A 9123-nucleotide genomic window follows, 5' to 3' on the forward strand; every position below is an offset into this window, starting at 1 on the left:
TTTCTTCATAAGACATCATCTCTAATCCAGGCAATAACCTGTTAAATCCCCTCTGCAGCCTCTCTAAAACTTCCACATCCTTCCCATGATGAAGTGACGAGAACTGAACGCAATACAGAATCCAAGATTTCTATAGAGCTGCAACATTATCTGGTGGCTCTTAAACTCAGTCCCCCGACAAATGAAGGCCAACACACCATATGCCTTCTTAACCTCTCTCTCAACTTGCACGCCAACTGTGAGGGATCTGTGATTGTTGGTCCTCTGTTTGTCCACACCAGAGGTCACCAATCTTTTTTGCACCACGGACTGGTTTAATATTGAAAATATTCTTGCGGACCGGCCGACGGGGGGTGGAGTGTGGGTGTTAATCATGACCGGAATATAGGTGATAAGCCAACTATTAGTCACTTATAAATGGCTAATACACTCAATTTCATTTCTAAAAGGGTTTATTTAATGAATTTAATATTAAACACACATTTTCCTCGTATGAACATATAAATTCATTGCAACACACTGGTGAGAGGACAAAGTAAGGGCCAGAGGTCCCCGTGCCGGGGCCGCGGCGGTCACAGTCCGGAGAGGGCAACTGACCGAGCGAGGAGTGCGACAGGGCGTGTATCCGCCCCCCTTGTAGGATCTATTGGCCGACAAATGTTTGGTTCGAAGGATGACTTTGAGTAGTTCGTAGCGAGATAGCTGTTCTGCTACTTAGGAAACCCTGAGCACAAATTAGGCCATCTGCGAATACTTTAGTACCGGATTCCCCACAAACATTCGGTGTGCTAAATAGGTTTAGAGGCGGTGCCTATCCGTCCACGCTCCAGGCCAAACAGGAGGCATGCTCCAGGCGGGAGGCAGCCGTTTACCTCCCAAAGAGTATCACGTGACACTTTTCAGGATTTGCTACTTCTCAGATCACAGCTGCATCTATTCATGTCTCATTCATTGTAACCAATTCCAACATTCTACACTATCCAAAACACCACCGGCTTTTGAGTCATCGGCAAACTTTCTAACTTATCCTTCCCCTTCCTCATCTAAATCATCTAGAACAATTTCAAAGAGTATGGGTCCCAGGACAGATCCCTGCGGGTCATCACTGGTCAGAGATCTCCAGGAAGAATACCCTCCATCTACAACTTCTGCAGGCAGGACAATTCTGAAATCATGCAGCCAAGGTTCCTTGCCTCCCGACTTTCTGAATGAGCCTACTATGGGGAACTTATTGAACACCTTCTGGTTTGCACGCCATTAGAGAGTCTATTTTCAGAACTTTTCAATTCATATTTTTTTTAACAACTTCTGTTTGAGGTCATCCATCTGTAATTTTGTTTGGACAATGTGTTATGTCACTTCTCCTGACTTACCAGCCAGGTTAGAGAGGAAGAACACATTTATATGTGGTCTTCTAATGTACTTAACAGACAGAACAGAAGACCGTCATTCATGGTGGTGCAGTGGTGTAACTGGTAGAGTTGCCACCTCATTGCTCCAGAGTCGTGGGCTCAGTCTTGATCTCTATGTGGAGCTTGCACATTTTTCATGAATGCATGGTCTCCTTCCTCTGGCACGCAGGTTGGTAGATTAACCGGTGAACGTAGACTGCGCCCGGTGTACAGATGAGTGGGCGAATCTCAAGTTGAAGTTTTTGTCATGTGAGGTAAGAGTACAAGGAAAACATTCTTGCAGCAGCATCACAGGCATGAAGATTCAGATGCAGCATATAACTTACACATAAATTATACAAGAGAACGACAGTAAGGCAATACATTACCGCAAAAACCAACGGAATCAGAGAAAAGTCCGTAGGAGTGTAGGGGCTGGTCAATAGCGCTCATTGCTGAGCTTGGATTGTCATTGCGCATGCTGGTTCAAGAACAGAGTGACTGAGAGGAAACAGCTGTCCCAGAGACACAAGTGACTCGGCAGATAATGGAAATCTTGAGCAACGTGCACAAAATGCTGGAGGAATTGACTCAGCAGGTCAGGCAGCATCTATGGAGGGAAATGTACAGTCAACAAATCAGGTCAAGACCCGATGATAGGTCTTGGCCCGAAATATTGACCATTCATTTCCCTCTATGGAACTGCTGAGCTCCTCCGGCATTTTGTGCTTGTAGCTATTCCTGACCCTGGTGGAGAGGGACTTCAGGATGGTGATGAAACGTCTGCAGGCTAATTGCCAAGCTTGGTGAACGTTGCAGCATCAAACACCTCAACCCAAGTCTCCAATATTTACCACCATCATAAACTTCTGGATTCTGTATCTCCTGCTTGAGAGGATCTTTGATTATAAATGTCAACCTCTTGAGTCAGCACCTTATGTAGATGCTTTTAATGATGTGGAGGGCTGTGCCCACTAATCTTTTCCACCTCTTACATTCCTGTGCATTGGTTTTACATACATAACAAGTCATGATGCAATCAGTGAGGTTTGATATGTCACCAACACGCCTAACAAATGTCTACAGTGGAGTATTGGGTGATATGCCTAACCTCCTGAAATATCTAAGAATGAAGAAGGCCCGATATGTCTTTTTTGTGATTGTATCTATCCATCGGGCCAAGGGCATGTTATCCAAGACGAGAACACCCAGGAATTCAAACTTGTGAACTCTCTTCATCACTGACCCACCAATGATAATGGCATATTGTCTCCCGACTTCTCCTTTGTGAAGCCAGTGATATGTTCCTCAGTCTTGGTGGAAGTTGATGGAAATGTGGGGAGAAATAATTGGGATTAGTATAAATGATATCCAATGATCTGTGCGGACTCAGTGTGTCAAGTCACATGTTTCCCTGCTGTATGACTCAATGGGTTCATGGCTCCTGACCTTTAAACCAGTACAATAACTTGCAGCGTATGGAAGTGGAATCTCTATTTATAAGATAATGATTCATAGACAAGTTCAGACCTTACTGAGTAACTGCACAATTATGTATCTAGTTGACAGTTAATTATATTCTGCCTAAAAACTTCATCATCAGTAATAAAAATAGAAAAATGCTGAGAATATTCAACAGTTCAGGCAGCAGCTATGGAGAGAAGAACAGAGCTCATGTTTGAGTTCATCAATCCTTTTTGATGCTGCTTTACCTGTTGTACTTCCAGAATTTTCTGTTCTTATTTCAGTTTTCCAGCACCTCCTGATGCTTAGCTGATTAATTGGGATCATTATGATTTCTCAAGAAATATATGTGTGGTGTTTTCATGGAGTTTCCAGGTTCTCCCAGTAATCCTGCAAGTTTCTCCTGGTGCTCCAATTTCCATCTGCTTCATCTTTATCACTTGTAGCCACTTTCATCCACTGCCAGCACCATGGAAAGCAAAGCACAAGGGGAATAATCCTCAGGGAAAGGGCAAGGTACATCTTTATAAAATGTATGTGCAACACATTCATTCTCTTCAATTTTGCAAATAACTTGCCAATTTCCAGAGAGATTGTGTAGCCACTTAGCAATGACTTGTGTAGAGTGTGGCCCCTGCATTGTTCTGGGTCGACCATGGATGTTGCATCCTAGCTGTCTACAGCCAAGCCAGGGCAGTATGATGCGGCAAGCAAGCTGTTGCCGATGCAGGAGGCTTCCCCTCTCCACAATGCTGATAACTCCATAGGAACGGCAGAGACTGACACAGTTTAGTATCAGCAGCGTCGCTGGAGCTGCCAGTTGATGTTTGAAGTCGACGAAGGACTGCCTTAGAGACCCTAGCTAAGGAATCCAGGATTCTTCATCGGAGTTTACTCCTGAAGACTTCTCCATGAGTGGGTTTCATCACAAGTTAGTAAAGGTTAGATCAGAGTTTTCCTTCTCCTAGATGAGCTGCCAGCAAGCCCCATCTGCCCAAAGTGACGAGGTCCAAGGTGCCAGTAACCTGCCTTTGCCCCTTCTCCTGTCAGTAGAAACCAGTCCGCTGGGCTTAGCAGCGTGAAGGCCAGGAGCTGGACTTGGTTGTCAGAGGTCAGTTGAGATGCACACCATTGGGAGCATTTGATAGGTCCAATTGCTCACCCTCACCCTCCTTCTAGGCTTTGACAACCTTAAGGTACCTAGTGTAGTGTGAAAGGGTAAAATGTCTATAGGATAATAGCCCAGAGACACGTTCACTTCTTTGGGATTAAAAATCTGCTGTATTTATCCATTTTGAGCTGAATCAGATTTAATATTACTGGCATACTGTATGTCGTGAAATATGTTGTTCATGACATAGGCCAGTAACATTAAAGCTCTAGATCTAGAGCAATGTACTTCAAAATTGAAAGTTCAAAGTAAATTTACTATCAAAGTACATTCATATTACCAAATGTGTGGCCTCCGTCAGTCATGGTCGACCATGGGTACTGCGCCTCTGGTAGTGGCTCCTCCAAGGCGCAAGCCAGGGCAGAGTTGATTTGGAAATCCATCTGTTGCCCGTGCAGTGGGACCCCCTCTCCATGCTGATGACAGGTCTAAAGGAACGATGAAAGTCGATACAGTTTGGTGCCAGCAGCATCGCAGGAGTTGCCATGCCGGTGCTGGGTACAGCAGTCAGCCGCCTTCCGGACTCCGACTCCGGATTTTTCCTCCGGGTTTACTCCCAAAGCCTTTCCCGTGAACGGGTATAGCCGCAAGGCAGCGGAGGTTTGAAATCGGAGTTTTCCCTCTCCTAGATGACCATCCGTGGTTAACGAGCCCCATCTGCCTGGAGCAACTGGTTTTAAAGCACCAGTGACCCACCTTTGCCCCTTCTCCTGTCAATGAGAACAGCTCTGCTGAGCACAAGAGCTTGAAGGTCAGGAGTTGGACTTGGTCGCCAGAGGCTGTTTGAGACGCACGCCATGAAACATTTGTTTAGCAGTGGGAGCTCGTCCCCACTATCACCCTTCAGCTAGGACTACCCTTGGAGCCAAAGACTACCCTGAAATTCATTTTCTTGCAGGCATTTACAGTAGAACTAAGAAATACAGTACAACGGTGCACTTTACATGCATTTTGAATTATATTTTATTAACTAATTTGTGTAATATTTTCTTTTAGGTGCTGTGTGAGATATGCATTGTAGGGGTAACTTGGTCCAGAAGAACGTTGTTTCATTTGGTTGTATAAATGTACAATTGGATGATAATAAACTTGGAATCTGAATCAATGAAATACTACACACACACACACACCAGAACTAACAACTAACCAAGTGAAAAAGTCTCAGAACTTCTCAGAATTTCCTTTCAAAATGACCCAAGTCACTCAGTTCCTGGGCTACTGGGGAGACACAACAAATGCTGGCCTTGTCTGTGATGCCAATATCCTATGGATATATAAAGTATAAATGGAAGGTTTCTTACCCAATGAAATTGAATCCTGAGCTGCTGCTCTCAGGATCATCAAGCTGGCAAATTAAAGATAAATATTGTCCAAGAAAGGTGTCTTTTGAAACCCGGGTGTCAGTTCACATTAAGTATGGTGCTATTCTTCAGTATGTAACTCCAGAGGTCAACAAGTAACCTAAGGTTCATCAGATTAATTCAAGGTTTAGATGATTACATTTACATTTTGACACCCCAGGCTTCTATTCTTCTTCCTGGGCAGTCACTCTGGATTGAGGATGGTAAAATTCCATAGGGTTTGTGAGGTCTGAAGTGGCTAAACTGTGTCCTACCGACACTGCCACAGGTGGGGCAATGGTCGACCAATGGAGTGGGATGGTGGATAGTCTGAGAAGTGGCTTTCACCTAGTGTTGCTTAAAGTGGGCTTCTGTGTGTGCCCAATGCATGGTCTTAGGTTCTCAATTCTTCACTTTTCATTCTTCACTGCATGGTTGTGGGCTAGAGATTTCTTGGATTCAGTAGAGATGTTGCAATTCTTCAAGGGGAGTTGGAGGAAATCATGATTCACTTCCTCCCTTTGTGAAAATGGTCGAGGGTCTTCTATCCACCATAAGGCCCAGAGGATTGCTAATAATTCTGTTGCAAAGACAGAAACACCATCTGAAACCTGGTGACCAATCTCAACTCTAAATTGAGACACGTACATCCCAAATCCTGCCTTACTGCTCTCTGGGTCCACTGAGCCATCAGTAAAAATCTTCAGGCAAGAACCCCATTTATTATTTAAATACTCATTTACGATCGCTGTTGAAATTGCTCTGCTTCCTTCAAGCTGAAAAGGAGGAATAGGTCTACTTCTGGTTCTGAAAAAAGCCAAAAAGGAATGGGAGGCAAGCAAAGTTGGTCAGCTATGTCTTCCTCAATCAGTTTCAATTTTACAGCCCAGATATTAACCAAATATAAAAATGGATATCTTTTAATTTTACTTTGACACTCCGACATCTCCTGCGAAAGACATTTTGATGGGCAGCTGTGATTGAAGCCATTTAGTTTTGCCCAGTACTGCAGGCCCAACTTAACTCATCTTAAATGTAGAGGCGCTTCTCCCATCTCCACACATAATGCATGGACTGATGTTGTTCTGAAAGCTCCACAACAGAGTCTAAGTGCTTTGGACTGCACAGTGTCTAATTTTCCAAGCACTGCCGTAGCAGCGGAACCATAATCAATTACTGATCTAATCATAGCTAGATATATTAAGTACATAGTTTCCCATCCTGCTCCCCAGTCACATCCAGCAATACTTCTCATAACATTTAAAACTTTCTCACAGTTTCCAATTGTTTTATCTCTATGAACCCTCCAAGCAAGTCTTTCATCAAACCAGACACCTAAAAACTTGAATACTTTGACTCTTTCTAATGGAGAAACATATAGACACAAATCACAATCAGGAATCTTTCTTCTAAAGCCAAAAATCATACAGTATTTGGACTTAAAAGCAGAAATCCTGAAACCCCATTTGTTTGCCCAGTTTCCAACTGATCTTAAAGCCTTTTGTACCTGCTTTAATATATACATGACATTTCTTCCTCTTTTCCAGATTGCACCATCATCTGTAAACAACGATTTGCTAAATCCTGTCCCTACCTGTTCAAAGATATCGTTTATCATGACATTAAAAAGAACTAGACAAATGACGCTTCCTTGAGGGGTACCTGATGCACCATCAATAACTCTGAGACGTGGGTTAAGGTAGGCTTTTATTGGCTGGAAGAAAGCACAAGCAGCAAGTGACCATCACACAACATCCTGGAGACTGAGGAAGGGTCTGTGGCTCCAATCGCTTTTATACCGGGGTATGTGGGAGGAGCCACAGGAGCAGTCAGCGGGGGTGGGGGGGGGTGCGTGTCCAGACAGGTATATGTAGTTCACCACAGTACCATTATCTATTTTAACTGACTTGGAGCTTGTTCTTCCTATTCTTACTTGAATTGTCCTTTCCTTAAGAAAATCTTTGATCCAATTAAACATTCTACCTCTAATTCCCGCATCATAGAGTTTAATTAATAAACTATCCTTCCACAGTGAGTCATATGCTCTTTCAATATCTAGAAATACGCTTACCATTACTTCTCTATTTTTAAATGCTTTTTTTAATATCATGATCAAAGCACTGATGTTAAAGCTATAGGCCAATACGAACTAGGACTAGATGCATCTTTACCTGGCTTTAAAACTGGAATAACCACCAAATGCTTCCATTCTACTGGTAATTTTCCTTCTTCCCACACTGAATTAAACAAAGCTAGCATTTCTATTAATACGGAGTCATCTAAATGCTTAAGCAATTCATAACACAGTCCATCCCTACCAGGAGAAGTGTTTGAACCTGATTGGCAGCTTCCTGCAATTCCTGAAGGGAGAAAAACAAATTTATGGCACTATTATCATCCAGACGCCTGTTTAATTTCCAACTTTCCTTTAACATAATTTCCTTTCTCAAATCACCTGACTCCCCAGAACTGTGTAACGCTTGGAACACCTCTACAAACATATCAGCCTTTTCCTTGTTGGTTACGGCTTCAATATCTCCTTGCAGCAAAGCTGGGATAGATGGTTTTCTATATATCCCTGACATTCTGTGAATGATCATCCATAGCTGCTTTATAGGTGTCTCAGGGCCCAGGGTTCCACAAAATCTTCTCCAACTATCCCTCTGAATTTTTTTTAATTACTCTCCTTGCTACTGCTCATTCCTTTTTATACTCCATAACATTAACACTGGGTACTTTCTTAATTTCCTGTAAGCTCTATTTCTGTTTCTTACTGCTATATCACAATTTTTATTCCACCACAGAACTAATGCTCCAGCCTTGGGAACATTCCGTAGCATAATAGTCAACTGAACAACTTTATGGACTATAGAACAGAGGGATTCATTCCACTCGTCTATGGAGCCTCACTATCAATCTCTTCTATTATATCCACGGCTTTCTCCTGGTACTCATCCCAACGGGCCAATGGCAGCTCCTTCTTCTTCCTTGAGTTCTTACAGCAGTTGGCATCCACACTGTTGCATTACTGACATCTTCAGGATTTACCGTCCCTCGTTATCCATTCACTTGACTGCCTAGAGTCATCTTACCAGTCCCGTCACCCTTAAAGATCTAAAGAACCATTTCCTCCCCTGATCACTCTCCCCACGTTCCAATAAACCTTTAACGCTGTTCTCTACCAGTCCCATTTTGCGTAATTGTTGTAGCATTTGTTGTCTTTCCTATGCAAATTTCCTGCATGAAATAAGGATATGCTCTACTGTTTCAGTCTCCTGACATAGATCGCAAAAACCTGTTGGATGTTTATTTATGATGGCCAGAGTACCATTAAAGTTGTTGTGCCCAATTCTCAGTCTACTTATCATTACTTGCTCCTTCCGCTTTACTCCCCTACTCCTTCCCATATCTACTCTGTTTGAATTGAATGTAAATGTCTTCCTTTTATTGCTCTATCCCAATGCTGCTGCCACTGTTGATTTATCCTTCTCCACACTATGCTCTTCCCCTCTGATTTTGATAGTTTAATATTGACCTCTACAGATCCTTTTACGACTGCTGCTTTGCCAGCTTATCTGCCGTCTCATTTCCCATAATACCCGAATGCGCTGGAACCCACACGAAAGCAATATTTTTCCTTGTCTCGTCAGTCTTGAATTTGCATACAGGATTTCATAAAGTAGATCCTGGTGTCCTCTAGCTGTACCCACCTTAATGCTTGCAAGGGCCGATACAGAATTGCTACATATCACAATAT

This window comes from Hemitrygon akajei, chromosome 1 (assembly GCF_048418815.1).
Source record: "Hemitrygon akajei chromosome 1, sHemAka1.3, whole genome shotgun sequence".
NCBI lineage: Eukaryota > Metazoa > Chordata > Chondrichthyes > Myliobatiformes > Dasyatidae > Hemitrygon > Hemitrygon akajei.